The 15,327-nt window shown below is 35.5% G+C and overlaps 3 pseudogenes; 1 reads left to right on the forward strand and 2 right to left on the reverse strand.

Annotated features, from left to right (window-relative positions):
• Positions 1–1,264: 1,264 nt before the first annotated feature.
• On the reverse strand, positions 1,265–1,451 carry LOC129239918 (U2 spliceosomal RNA; annotated as a pseudogene).
• Positions 1,452–2,042: 591 nt separating this feature from the next.
• Positions 2,043–2,229, reverse strand: LOC129239900 (U2 spliceosomal RNA; annotated as a pseudogene).
• A 1,044-nt stretch (positions 2,230–3,273) lies between these two features.
• On the forward strand, positions 3,274–4,021 carry LOC129238315 (sodium/calcium exchanger regulatory protein 1-like; annotated as a pseudogene).
• Positions 4,022–15,327: the final 11,306 nt, after the last annotated feature.

Below are 15,327 nucleotides of genomic sequence, written 5' to 3' on the forward strand. Positions count from 1 at the left end.
AGTAAATTTAAACCTACTATATGCTCCCTACCATGCAGCAGCCCGAAGAAGTATTCGTGCTTTTCCGACGTCCCCAACGAAAGTTGTTCTCACTGAAGCTGGATTACCGGATATAACCCTCAGAGCTATGCGTAATGCAACGATTCTCTTGCCAAAGCTTTTGCTCTGTAGAAATGAAATTCTTTTGTCACAAGTTAACTCAGCTCTGCTTACGTCAGAAAAAAAAAAAAAATACCAGTCTAACGGTTAGACTTGATAGAAGTGAAACCTTCCGTAAAACAAACTGAGAGAGAATAAGACGAAAGCAGCATTAGGAGCGGGATAATTATAGGTTCATTATAATATTGCTATAAAGTTCATATTTTATTTTCTTCATTTTATCATTATTCATCCTCAATGTTTTCAATTTCAACAAATCGCACCCTAAATACAAAAGGGTCACAACTCAAAATACCAAGATTTTCAGGAGAGACGAAAAACGTTTTATGTAAAAATTATTGTAATATTTAAAGAAAATATTGTTCCATCATGAAAATATACAACATTGAAGAAGGTTCTACTATATTTTTCTCAATTTTATTTTATGTTTGCGAAAATAAAACAAAATTTTGATTTATGACTCTTTAACTGAAATTTTTTCGATTAAGTAGTGATATTTTCTTAAGTTGTGCCTTTTTAACTGATAAAATGTTTTAATTTTATAAGTTCCCTAACCTAATTGAACTCACTTTTCACAACTAAAGAGGCACAATGCAAAATAATATACCACGAAATTTATCACTTTTTACAGTTATAGAGGCAGAACTCAAAATAAAACTCTTTATGTGTAATAAAAGTAATCAGCTGTTCTTGAGCCCATTAACGCAAATAAAAATAATTCTCTTTAATTGATCGTGCAAAAGCAACACACTTGACATAAAAATAGACATAACTGTATTTTTCCAGTTAAAGAAGATAGTTATGTGAACGAAATATTTGCAGCAGTTAGAAATGTGTACTCTGAATTAATTTATGCAAAAAACTCAGTTTTGGAAAATTTTGAGTTGTGACCCTTTTGTATTTAGGGTGCGAAATGATACGAGTGGCTTATGATAGATAAAATATGATACAAATGCTTTGGTTTCGATGTTGTCAAAAAAAAATACCCAAACGGACCGAAGAAACAGACTTACAAATTTCTTCCATTTTCGTCCACTTGTATTCATATAAAAATTTATGCCTCTTCCCACCAAAGCTAAATGTATTAGTATATTTTTTCTTGTATTTATTCAAGGCTGAAATCCCGGCGGTAATGCAATACCGGGTCAGCCCGTGGCAGAGAAGGAGCAAGCCGCCCCTAAAACACTCCGCCCATTTCCAAAAATTAGTTTAACATTTGTTGTCCTCCGATGGAGGATCTATAAGATGTTAAGCTGATAACCACACTACCTAGTCAATACATTTTAAATAATAAACCTAATAAACCTTTTGAGAATTACACGCTCACAAAAAAAAAATTAATGTACGAAATATTTATACCGATTCACTTAAACTGACTTTCAGTATCTAAACCAAAAATAGAAAAGCCAAAAAAACTGTTTTCAATAAATAATCAGAAATGTCCTACAATGCAAATTTCAAAAAAAAAAAAATTTTATTTCTTGTGATTCGAACTAAGAATTTTGGATCGGAAGCTCACATTGCTAGCCGCTCGGCTATCGCGCCATACTGTCAGTGCTGGCCTAAAAGTTATTTAGTTCGTCGCTACGTTTATATGTTGTAATGCGTTTCACTTTTTCCCAAATCACTCCCAACGATTCTAAAGAAGTTTTCACTTCAAAAATTAATGTACGAAATATTTATACCGATTCACTTAAACTGACTTTCAGTATCTAAACCAAAAATAGAAAAGCCAAAAAACTGTTTTCAATAAATAATCAGAAATGTCCTACAATGTAAATTTCAAAAAAAAAAAAAATTCCATTTTCGTCTACATGTATTCACATAAAAATTTATGGCTCTTCCCACCAAAGCTAAATGTATTAGTATATTTTTTCTTGTATTTATTCAAAGCTGAAATCCCGGCGGTAATGCAATACCGGGTCAGCCCGTGGCAGAGAAGGAGCAAGCCGCCCCTAAAACACTCCGCCCATTTCCAAAAATTAGTTTAACATTTGTTGTCCTCCGATGGAGGATCTATCAGATGTTAAGCTGATAACCACACTACCTAGTCAATACATTTTAAATAATAAACCTAATAAACCCTTTTGAGAATTACACGCTCACAAAAATTATTTATATCAACATATAATATAACGCTTCGTAACTAAATAACTTTTAGGCCAACAACGACAGCATGGCGCGGTAGCCGAGCGACTAGCAATGTGAGCTTCCGATCCAAAATCCTCGGTTCGAATCACAAGAAAAAATAAAAGTTATTTTTATTTAGTTCGTCGCTACTTTTATATCAACATATAATATAACGCTTCGTAGCCAAGTAGGTCGCTTTTTTCGTTTCACTTTTCCTCAAATCACTCCCAACGATTCTAAGAAGTTTTCACTTCAAAAAAAAACCGTGTAAAGCTTAAAAGAAGGACATATCTTGTCAAAAGTTTAATATCAAAACGGAAAATACCCAAAAATAAGTCTTTTTTTGAAACAATAAAATCGTTTCCCGAGGATATATTTTATTCTCAATTTCGAATGAATTGGTCCACTTTTGAGGTAAGTTTTTGATATCCAGTTGCATCAGTATTTTTAATCAAATGTTTTATGAAGTATGAAGCTTCAAACTCCAGTTTGGTTAACTGCAAGGACTGGTCGTTTTCGCTGGGCGATGTTTCTATCTATTTTTAAATCTTTATTAACTTTTTTTACTTCATCTACGACCTTAGCCCAGAGCACGCTCTTTTTCCTCCTTCCCGACGTGAACTCGTTCTCCATGCTCAGTCGGACTCTGAGCAGTAATTTTATCTCCGATGTACTAAAGTAATCACTAAAACCAAGAAAAGTATAATAACATAAAGTTATTAAGTATTATAAGTATTTTTCATCAATTTTTGTATTAAAAGCTAAAATAAATAATTAAATACCCACTTTTCATCAGACATTGTACTAGCGTATTTATTGGCAGTGTGAAAATTTTTGCTGCAAATAATGCACGACTTTTGATACAAAAATGACGTTTAAGAACGCGTTGCATTTGCAGTGCTGCCATATTTGCATTTTTGAACGCACTGCTCACTCTGAAATGGTATGTTGCGCATTATAATGCATTGTTGAACATACCCCAAATTAGAAAAGATTGAAAACTTCGACGAATACATGAAGGAATTGGGTGTCGGTATGGTTCTACGCAAAATGGGTAACAGTGTCAGCCCCACCGTTGAACTGAAGAAGGATGGTGATTATACTCTTTCACGACTACCTCAACCTTCAAGACAACTACGGTCAACTTCAAGCTGGGCGAGGAATTCGATGAAGAGACACTTGATGGTCGCAAAGTGAAGAGCGTCTTCACTCTGAATGGCAACAAATTGGTGCAAGAACAGAAGGGTGACAAACCATCGACCCTTATTCGTGAATTCACTGACTCCGAGCTAATGACTACTCTCACCCTCAACGACGTGAAGTCCGTCAGAGTCTACAAGGCTGTATAAATGCGCAGTGCGCTACATGCGAAGTTCAAAACAACAGTAACAAAAAGCTAAAGTAATTTAAAATAAAAAATGCCACTTCTTGCGATAAACTAATGATTGAAAAACTAACTATCATACAGCATACATTGTACTTTATATAACTACATATACATATTATATATATATATTTTGGATTGTGAATATCCCAATTTTGTTTATGACTGATTATTTGCTGATTAATGCATAAAATAATGTAATTAAAAGTATGAAGTTGTTATTAGGTAACAATTAACTATTTTTATGTGATTAGGCGACTAATTAAAGTGAAATAATTCTCAATATTATTAACGACGCGCACCAAATTGTTCACACATGCTATGATAAATATTGTTGAATAGAGATTTTTCGCAATGCATTTAAATATATTAACATTTAATTTAAAATTTTTATCATTGACAAATATTTACGCACAAAACCGGTATAAGAACAAATGTGACTTTTTGCATTCAGTTAAATAAACATAAAATTGAATATTCGTGCACCTTAATGAAAATAAAAAAAGTGTAGAATTTATATTAACTTTAATAAAATGCACAATGGCGTTGAAAAAAAAAAAAAATTTAAATTAATTTTTTTTTCCAATATTTATAATGTACTAGCAAACCCGGCCCGCTTCGCTGGGCACACTAAAATAGAATAGATATGGTTTAGAACAGAAAATATATGATTTTCATATTATTTATTTCTTTATTCTTTATTCAAGCGCTTTGGCATAAACAATATTTTTTGTTTTTCTATTTGTTTTTGAGTAAATATAAAATATAAATTGAAAATCAGGAAAAAAGAAGATTGTTTTTAAATTTCAAATCAACGCATATGAATAAACAATCGTCTTTTTTCCTGATCATCCATGCATTTTTCGTTTCAATTTATATGTTTTATTAAGCATTGGAGCTTTTTTAACCATTATCCATTTATATTTTTCAAAAAAAAAAAAACGAAAAAAATTGTTTTTTCCACGAACACATAATTTCATTCGGATTTCACATTAAATTCTCAAATTTCGTAAGAAATTATTCACTGTTCCAAAATCCACTCCAAAAAAATTCACAAACAATTTTTACATGTTGCACTTACGTTTTTTTTTTATGGCATCCAAATCAGAAAGAAATATTGACACATTGTAACTCACACTGTCAATTTGACAGTTCAGTTCCGCCCCAAGCGTTAAAAAAGTAAGCGACATTATGGCTGGCTCAAAAGAACGCTGTACCCGTTGCCACTACTCCGAATTACAACCAAACTTTACGAAACCCATTTTCAATACTTACTTAACAATGTGCATAAGTTTGGTTTAATTCGGTGCAAAGACACGGCGGGTCCACGTTTTGGCATATATTTCCAGACCCTAGTCATCAATAGGTATGAAAATTACCCCGTATTAAAGCACTTATCAACAGCTTTCATTTGATATCCATATTGTACATACACAACCAAAGGTTACCCGGGTCCACGTTTTGACCTATATCTCGAGACCCCAGTCACGGAGCGGCATGAAAAATACTCTGTACTAAGGCATTCACCAACAGCTTCAATTTGATATCCATATTGTACAAACACATTCTAGGGTCCACGTTTTGGTCTCTATCTCGAGACCCTAGTCACGGAGCGGATGGAAATACTCTGAACTAAAGCATTCACCAACAGCTTAAATTTGATACCCATATTGTACATACGCATCCGAAGGTTACCCGGGTCCACGTTTTGACCTATATCTCGAGACCCTATCCACCAATAGGTATCCAAACTATACGGAAGCCATCTTCAATACCTTCTTAACAATGTGTGTAAGTTTGGTTTAATTCGGTGCAGACACGGCCGGTTAGCGAACACACACAAAAAGTTGACTTTATTTTATATATAAGATTTTTTTCAGTTTGTGTCCGAAAAATCCAAATATCTTACGGAACCCTATTTTTTTCCAAAATAAAATGTAATCCATGTTACTCTTGGATAATGTAGTTTTCGAATGGTGAAAGAATTTTTAAAATCGGTCCAGTAGTTTTTGAGCCTATTCGTTACAAACAAACAAACAAACAAACAAACAAACAAACAAACAAACAAATAAACAAACAAAGTTTTCCTCTTTATAATATTAGTATAGATTAAAATTCGTATACGAAGAAAAAATGAAAGGATCCAAAATACAGATAAATAAAGATGGGGATATAATAGTCCGATATAGTGAGAAGCCTCTGAAATACGTTTCAATCATGGCGAAACTATCATCAATAGCGACTAAAAGAAATATAGGAAAGCTAGCGCTAGCAAAAGATAATTTATTAAGAGAAATGAATATTGAAAATTTTAAGAAAGCATTCAACAAGTTGCAAACTGAAAGATTAGAACAAAATTTAAGACCCTTAAAAATAATTTTATATAAAGCCCCAAAACAAATTAATGACGAAGAAATTATAAAAAATTTAATCTTTGAGTATCACAATTCAGCACTAGGAGGACACCTGGGTATAAGAAAAACTATCTTAAAATTAAAACAAAAATACATATGGAAGAACATGAGAAAAATAATAAAACAATATATAAACAGTTGTAAAGAATGTACTCGAAACAAACAGACAAAGTACATAAAAGAAAAAATGACAATAACCGACACACCTAGTACAAGCTTTGAAAATTTAAGCATAGATACAGTAGTATCATTTGATATAATCAATGGTTTCCGATATATTTTAACGGTACAATGCGAACTGGCAAAATACGTAATCTTATTCCCAATGAAAACTAAAGAAGCAATTTCTATCGCAAAGACACTAGTAGAACAGGTAATACTAAAATACGGACTTTTTAATACATTAAAATCTGATCGAGGTACAGAGTTTGCAAATGAATTAATGAAAAATATATGCGAAACACTAAATATAAAGCAGACCTTTTCACCACCCTATCACCATCAGACAATAACAGTTGAAAGGAGTCACAGAGTCCTAAATGAATTTCTGTTACACTTCGTAGAAAATCACGAATGGGACCAATGGTTACCTTATTTTGCATTTGCTTTTAATACCACACCGAACATAGAGACGGAATTTTCACCGTACGAGTTAATATACGGAAAACTTCCACGCTTACCAACTGACATAATCGAGGACAATCAACCAGTATATAACTTAAACAATTACGCAAATGAGATGAAACTTAGACTAAAAGAATCACTTCTTAGGGCACAAGAGCTGATAAAACTAACAAAACAAAAGAGAAAAGAACTATATGACAAGAACAGTAACACATCAGAACTAAAAGTAGGTGACTGGGTATTTGTAAAACTAGAAACTAGAAGAAAACAGCAAAGTCCATATCATGCCCTTATCTCATAGTGGAGCGTAAAGGAGTCAATTCTGTGTTACAAATTAACAATAAGCTTAAGGAATATCATAATAATACCCTTAAGAAATACAAAATCACCTAAAATATTATCATATTAAATACATTAAAGAAAAATTTACTATAAAACATACAATTAAAAATAAATTTAGATATACTAAGAAACTTTTAAAGTCATAAAATTATTTTTATTGAAAACTACTGAACTTGCAAAATTTAACCAAATTTTTTAGCACAGTAATTTTCAATCTTAACCATAGGGGCGTAGAGAACCTTCACTTCACTTTCAAATTTCTTTCGAATTCTTTAAATATATTTTTAATAGGTAAATGAACTCAAACTTAAATTATGTAAACCATTTCAATGTCAATACCATTGTTGTCAAATAAACACTTTAATTTCAATGACAAAATTCTTTTTCCTTTTTTTTTTTTTGAAACCCGAAACATAAGTAAACACCTGGCACACACCAAATACATTTTTTCTGTCATATGATTCCTCACTCCAAAGCAAAACCATAGCTTACTGTCAAGTAAGTCTGCCTAAGCAAAATTTTATTGTATAGTATTTTTATGAATTTATAATTTTGTTATTGATTTTTACTTGTAAGAATGATTAGTTGTAATTATATATTTCATTGATGAGAAGACAAAAAGAAAGTATAAAATAAAGCCATTCTATCAGAAGGCGGGCAATTCAGTCTTAGCCTGGTAGTTGGAAGGCAGTCATTTGCCCTAACTAAATAAAAAAAAATCTTTTATTTAAAAGGAACCTTTAGTCGGCAGGTTTGCTCTAAAGCTCTTCCCGGATAATAAAGACTTCTCGTGGCGAACCTTTAGTCGGCAGGTTTGCTCTAAAGCTCTTCCCCGATAGTAAAGTACTTTTCACTTGCTTCTTCTTAAAATTCTTCGATGCAAATGTAACCAATTTCTCTGGTGAACTATGATACTTTGACTTTCCTGTTCCGTTGTGTACGATACACCACAACATTAAACCTTTTAATCATATTCTTCTAAAGAAGACCAAATTACCTTCGGAGTTCACAGAACGGTCAAATCGATCCTTCACCTTGTTAATCTTTAGCTGAATATGTTGTCACCCTGCAGTGCTTGCCCATGATTATCTTCGTCCATTGCTGAGCGGGACCTATTTCGAACGCTAATTCATCCATAAGTCTTAACTCGCTTCCAATGATGGTCCTTGATTGCGATTGGTCGGTTGTTTCTTTTACAGTGATAGTCCAACAGGAACATTAGAATGTATTTGTCCAAATTTCCTTAACTCTCTCCAACTATCTTTCTCAAGTGCTCATTCACAATGCGGTTGAAGGAACATACAAATTTAAAAAATCGAATTTCGAATGGGTGTCTACCCAACTAGCTTCCAGGCAGAAATACATGCCATTGATATATAATATGTGTGAGAGAATGTCTCCGTAGCAAAATGAGAGGAACTCACATTTATATACTTGCAGATAATCAGGCGGCTTTGAAAGTCCTTCTATCAACAACATATATATATATTTATATAATTGGCGCGTACACCCTTTTTTGGGTGTTTGGCCGAGCTCCTCCTCCTATTTGTGGTGTGCGTCCGATGTTGTTCCACAAATGGAGGGACCTACAGTTTCAAGCCGACTCCGAACGGAGTCAACAATAATCACCTCAAAAATGGTATATGACTACCCGGATCATCTTAATAGGGTTCCTGGGCACGAGGGAAATGAAATAGAGGACCATCTAGCAAAAAAAGGGGCAAACATGCCTCTAATTTGTCTTGAACCTTTCTGTGACTTTGAAAGGGCCACATCAACGAAATTCTCGAGAGGTGGGAAGTGAAGAAGTTCGTTGAATACTGACGAAACTCTATCGGTCAGTGAAAGCGAAACAATTCCTAACGTCGGACAGAGGAATTGCTCATAAGCTACTTTCACTTGCAGAAGACACTTAAGACTTTTAGCTGGTTACTTCACAACCCACTGTAGCCTGAGATATTACTTAAACAAAATTGGCCTCTCTGAGACCATCATCTGTCGATTCTGTGAAATGGACACTGAAAACTCAGAACACATCTTTTTTAAATGTCCTGCACTAGGCAGAAAAGGGCTACAGCACCTTGGTGGTACTGCTGCGCCTCCATATAAACTGTGGAACAATAAACACTAGAATGTGCCAAAATTTTTAAAAAGCCTTAAAATATTGAGTACCTCAGTAGCCTTTGCGCAATAGATCTATTTTGTGCGCAGTGCGCAGTAGCCTAATAATAATAATTAGTAACACGAGCACCTACGATCGTATCGAGTGTTATTCGTCAACTACAATAAAAAAAATTTATTTTCCAACAAATATGTACGAGTGGCAGATCTCAAGTCAGTGGACTCGCGGAAGAAGAGGAAGTGCGAACCTCACTGAGGAGGCGCAATCTGTGCCAAGCCGTTTTAATTAATAGCTCCTTTATTAAAGTTAGTCAGATATTGCTTTTATTTAAACTGCCACTTTATATTTTGGAATTACATAATCTTAGGTTTCCCATAATAGTTCATACATCCATCAAAAGTGTTAAAGCCACCCTTTACATAGCTGTTGTTGAGTTGCTAGAAGGAGCCACAGTTTAGGCTGAGGGTGGAGGTGGAGGTGGTGGTGAGGATGATGAGTCCGATGGTGGGGGTGGTGGTGAGGATGATGCGTCCGATGGTGGGGGTGGTGAGGAGGCTGATGAGTTTGATGGTGGAGGTGGTGGTGGTGGTGGAGATGCTCCTGGACCTTCCGGTTGTCCTGTAAATATTTTAAATTGTATATTTAAGTTGCATTTACGAATTGAATAACTTGTTGGGAAACTTACCTTGAACTAGGACGGCTATTAAAGCAATAACAAAGAATAGAGCTGCGAAAAATTTCATCTTTCCAAGAAGTTCAACGTTTGCAAATTGATACTCACTTTAATTTTGGAAAGCCTTATATACCATAATTTTACTTAGTAAAATATTGAACAAACACTTCAATATTTATTTAAGACTTTATTTATGTCAAATTCCTAAAACAAACTACAGACTACAATGCAAATAAATAGATTGCAGAAAAACAATGTTTTAAAAACATTTAACAGTTCAATAGCAGGCGCGTGTCGTTCGGAATTTCCTATAGCTACTAGGCAATGACGTAAAAAGTGCTGAAAATAACTTTGTCTGTTTTGGTAAATATGGCTGAATCAGACTTCATTCTCATTCGTGCTTGACGTGAAATATTAGGACGTAGATTAGGAAGTAAAGAATGTTTTCCGCTGGATGTCCTTAGTAAATTATATCTCACGATGCATGGATTGTAACTGGTTGTACTAAGCGGCATTTTAAAGGAGATATTAAGCCTCATTACAGTGTTCACGACTTGTTCTCTTGCTCCGCTTTCAGTGAGTTAACGTGTAGCCTACATCTCAGAAGGAACCACAGTCCTCTCTTATAGGAAAAAAAACCTTGCGGCTCTCTGCCTAGCCAGCTCACCAGCCTAGCAGTTCCGCAAAGTCTCTTTGAGCAAGTACCCATAAGGGCTTCATATCTAAGCATTCGGATGCAACTGAAAGTGAAGTTATGCATTCCGGACTATTTTCGAGAGCAGTCGAGTACTTTTGCCAACTTTAAAGCCGATTTCAACTACTCGAAAAGGATAGACCAAATTTTGTATTTTTGCAAAACTATGATATTACGCGGACTTGAAGAACTGAAGCTGGTAGGCTATCAGCTCAAATATGGCCGCGAGGATCTTCTAAGGTTCATATATTCACATGTACGTAATTTTGGAGTATCAGTGCCGCCTCCGAATGGTCGCCGTAGCCGAATGGGAGAGAACGTAGGTTCGAATCTCGGTGAAACACGCCAAAATTAAGGAAAACATTTTTCTAATAGCGGTCGCCCCTCGGCAGGCAATGGCAAACCTCCGAGTGTATTTATGCCATGAAGACGCTCCTCATAAAAATATCTGCCGTTCGGAGTCGGCTTGAAACTGCAGGTCCCTCCATTTGTGGAACAACATCAAGACGCACACCACAAATAGGAGGAGGAGTTCGGCTAAACACCCAAAAAGGGTGTACGCGCCAATTATACCAGGTGTATAAGCTTAAATCCGCTGTTTTTTAGTAAAAAAAACGCTTTTTTTTTATAGAAAGCAAGAAAATAATTTATTCAAAGTATTTGCCCTCGCTAGCTATACATTTTTCCCATCTCTCGGGCAATTTGTGTATACCACGCCAAAAGAATTCTTCATCTTTCGAGGCGAACCACTCGTCAAGCCATTTCCGGACGTGTTCGTACGAATCGAAGTGCTGTTCGGCGAGCGCGTGACCCATCGATGAAAACAGATGATAGTCCGAAGGGGCCAGGTCTGGTGAATAAGCGGGATGAGGTAGCACCTCCCAATTGATTGTCTCCAAGTAGTTTTGGACCATTCTTGACGTGTGCGATGGGGCGTTGTCGTGGAGGAAAATCAGCTTCTCATGTCTTTGTTCATAACGAGGCCTTTTTTCACGCAAAGCACGGCGCAATTTGATGAGTTGTTGGTGGTAGCGATGAGAATTAACAGTTTCACCAGGTTTCAACAGCTCATAGTAAACGACACCCTGCTGATCCCACCAAACGCACAGCATCGCCTTGCGTCCAAAGCGATTAGGTCTTGATGAAGAAGTTGATGGTTGGCCGGGATCGACCCATGATTTTTTTCGTTTAGGATTCTCAAAGTATATCCACTTTTCATCGCTAGTCACCACAAGATGCAGGAACGACTTTCTTTTATGCCTAGTCAGCAAGATTTCGCATGTGTTTTGGCGTCGCTCCATCTGTCTATCGTTCAATTCATGGGGTACCCATTTTCCGACTTTTTGGACCTTTCCCATGGCACGTAAACACATGGAAATGGCTGGTTGAGTGACACCTAACTGCTCGGCAAGCATTTTTTGCGATTGGGTATCGTCCTCATCCAAAAGAGCCTGCAATTCATGGTCCTCAACTTTTCTGGGCCGATTTTCACGCTTCTTGTCACTCAAGTCAAAATGGCCGTCTTTGAACCGACGAAACCAGTCTCTGCAAGTTGTTTCCGATAATGCACTGTCACCATAGGCCTCCACAAGCATTCGATGCGATTCGGCAGCCGATTTCTTCAAATTAAAGCAAAAAAGTAGAGCTTCCCGCATATGCTCTTTTTTTGGCACAAAATTAGACATGATTACGCAAGGAAAAAAGTGTGTTGCTGTATGAAATCACTGATGATGTGCAGTGATTGATGTAAACAGGTGTCGAACCCATGCAAAAAAAAAAATGGCATTTCTATGGTAACTTGATATGCTCACTAACGCCATCTACGAGCAATCAGCGGATTTAAGCTTATACACCTGGTATATATACATATATGCCGCCTCCGAACGGCAGATAGTTTTTTATAAGGATCTGAAATACATTCGGTTGTTGTTGTTTTAGTTGTCCTAGCAGCAAAAACATTCCCCATACATGTACGGGGAGTGCTCCTGGAGTGACAGTCCTTGGCCGGATATATATATAGTAAATCCGAGTCGTTCCGGTAACGTGAAACCGACTGTGCTGAGGGAACGAATATATACTTTACTTGCGAATATATACGAAAACATACTTTGAAGATCAGCAAACCATTAAGGAAGTTTTCTCCAAATACCAAAAAGTCAAATCAACAAAAGCAAAATGCGAAAGAGGAAGGCCTCCTCTGCTTTGGAAAGATCAAGTGGAGAAGGATTTGGCATCACTTAGTGTTTATAACTGGCGCCGGCTAACACGTGAAAGAAAACGCTGATATCCTCGACTAAAGGATGCTTCTCATATTCTCCAGGAGGTCCATAAGTAACAATTAGCTCGAATCCTGTACTAGTCACCCATTTTCCGAACACCTTGTGAGGTTCAAACAGCACCTCCTGGTCCAGGATGTGGGACCTGGTCCAAAGAGTTAAGAATACATTTTTTCGCATGCGGCCTAGTACAGGATGAAGAGCCCAACTGTCCTCTGTGATGAAGCTCAGTTCTAACCCAATGGATTTTTTACAGCAAAATTGTTGCGTTTGGATCAATACTAATTCTTAACGTCTTCAAAAGCTACGTATGTATGTACCCCATGTACCTATATGCCTATGAATTTTGGTAATTAATAATTGTAAAATTGCATGAATTGGATGTCGGATTTTGCGTAAATTCATCTTTTCTGACAAGGCTTATTTTCATTTGTCAGTTATTTTAACCCTAAAGCACACAAGTGAGCCTCTGAGGCTCAAATCTATATCATGACTGCAGTTTCTTCATGGCTTTTAAAAAAAAGTCTTTCATCTTTTTGGTATTCTTCAATATAAGTTCCTTAATTAATTTAGTGTTATTAGTTTTCAAAATATAAATATATTTAATCTCAAAAAAAATTTTTAATATAAATGTTACACATTTACACATATGTGCCTAATGAGCTCCTTCATATTTTTGGGTTATTGTTATGCTATTTCAATTGCAAAAATTTATGTCAATGCAAATTTGGTTCGAATAAAAAAGAATACGTTGATTGTGTCAGTAACTTGTGTAATAATATAAAAAAAAAAATTCATAACGGTTGATATAACTACCGTCTGTTTTGATAATCTCTAACGGAATATTAATCATTGTATAGACATTGTTTATGTACGTTCGAAAATTTTTGTATTTATTTTCAATAATTGCTGAGTGGTACAACGTTCGTCATTTCATTTGGATTATCTTGGTAAGTACAAAATTCATAATTCCGAGATTCTCATATCGAAAATAATTCAAAAAAACATATTTTTTTAAAGAAAATGGCGAAAACTAAACTTAGTGATACACAAATTGCACAGGCTTTAGAAAACTCTGTTGAAGAAGAAGAAGAGTTCGTTCTTCCTGATTTTTCTTCTGATTCGGAATCAGAATATGTTTTTTCTGCTTCGGAAATTGAAGATGAGTTTTCAGACGATGGCGCTGAAAATATTGAGGACGCAACAGAAAATATGGCAATTTACAAAGGAAAAGATGGAACTATATGGTCGAAAAGTCCCCCACCAACCTCGAAAATTCGATCTTCCAACAAAATAAAAGGTAAAGTTGATAAGGTTTTATTGCCTCCAGGGAAAACTTTGGAAAATATACTTGATTGCTTCAGACTGTTCATTTCCAATGAAGTTTGTTCACAAATAATCCAATACACTAATCAAGAAGCGGAAAGGGTATATGCTAATCAGTCGATAAAATGAAAAGCACTAGACAATGATGAGTTATTATCTTTCTTCGGACTTCTTATGACAGCAGGACATATGAAATCAAACAATCAAAATTACCGTTTATTTTGGGATCGGCTTTATGGAATAACAATTTTCAAAGCAAGTATGTCAAGTCGCAGATTTGAGGAATTATTGCGTTTTATACGTTTCGATGACAAATTGACCAGATCCTCACGACGACTAGGGGTTAAGTTGGCCCCCATTCGAAATATTTGGGATATGGTTAATCACAATTTAGGTAAATATTATATGCCAAGTGAATATTTAGTTGTCGATGAACAACTCATGCCATGTCGAAGACGCTGTTGCTTTATTCAGTATCTTCCTTCTAAGCCTGACAAATACGGCATAAAAATTTGGTGGCTGTGTGACAGCAAAAACGCATATCCTCTTCGAGGAATTCCTTATACAGGAAAAGAAGGAAATACGAGAAGTGTTGGCCTTGCTAAAAATGTCGTTGAACGACTTTGTGAACCCTATTACGGGACAAACCGAAATATAACAATGGATAACTATTTCACAAGTAAAGAATTAGCAGAAAACCTTCTTGGTAAAGGACTCACTATCGTTGGAACTTTGAGAAAAAGTAAGGCTTGCATCCCGCCTGAATTTTTGCCCAACAGAAAAAGAGCAGTTTCATCTACAATATTTGGCTTTCAGAAAAATATAACTATTGCTTCACATGTTCCAAAAGTCGGCAAGGCAGTTATTTTTTTGTCAACAATGCATCACACATGCAATATTTTGAAAAACGGTGAAAAAAATATTTCAGAAATAAATATGTTTTATAATGAAACCAAGGGTGGTGTTGATACATTCGACCAACTTGTACATGAATACATGACTAAACGCAAAACGAACCGTTGGCCAGTTAGTGGAACCTATGATATTGAGCAGTTAGTGGAACCTATGATATTGAAAAGGCAGAAAAAACCACACATGAGAATGGAGACACAAAGCGCAATTTCAGATATTTTGCAAATTCGCAACGATGTATTGCCTGTAAGTAGCAATGACAACAATAATA

The sequence above is a fragment of the Anastrepha obliqua genome, chromosome 2, assembly GCF_027943255.1.
Source record: "Anastrepha obliqua isolate idAnaObli1 chromosome 2, idAnaObli1_1.0, whole genome shotgun sequence".
Taxonomy (NCBI): Eukaryota; Metazoa; Arthropoda; class Insecta; order Diptera; family Tephritidae; genus Anastrepha; species Anastrepha obliqua.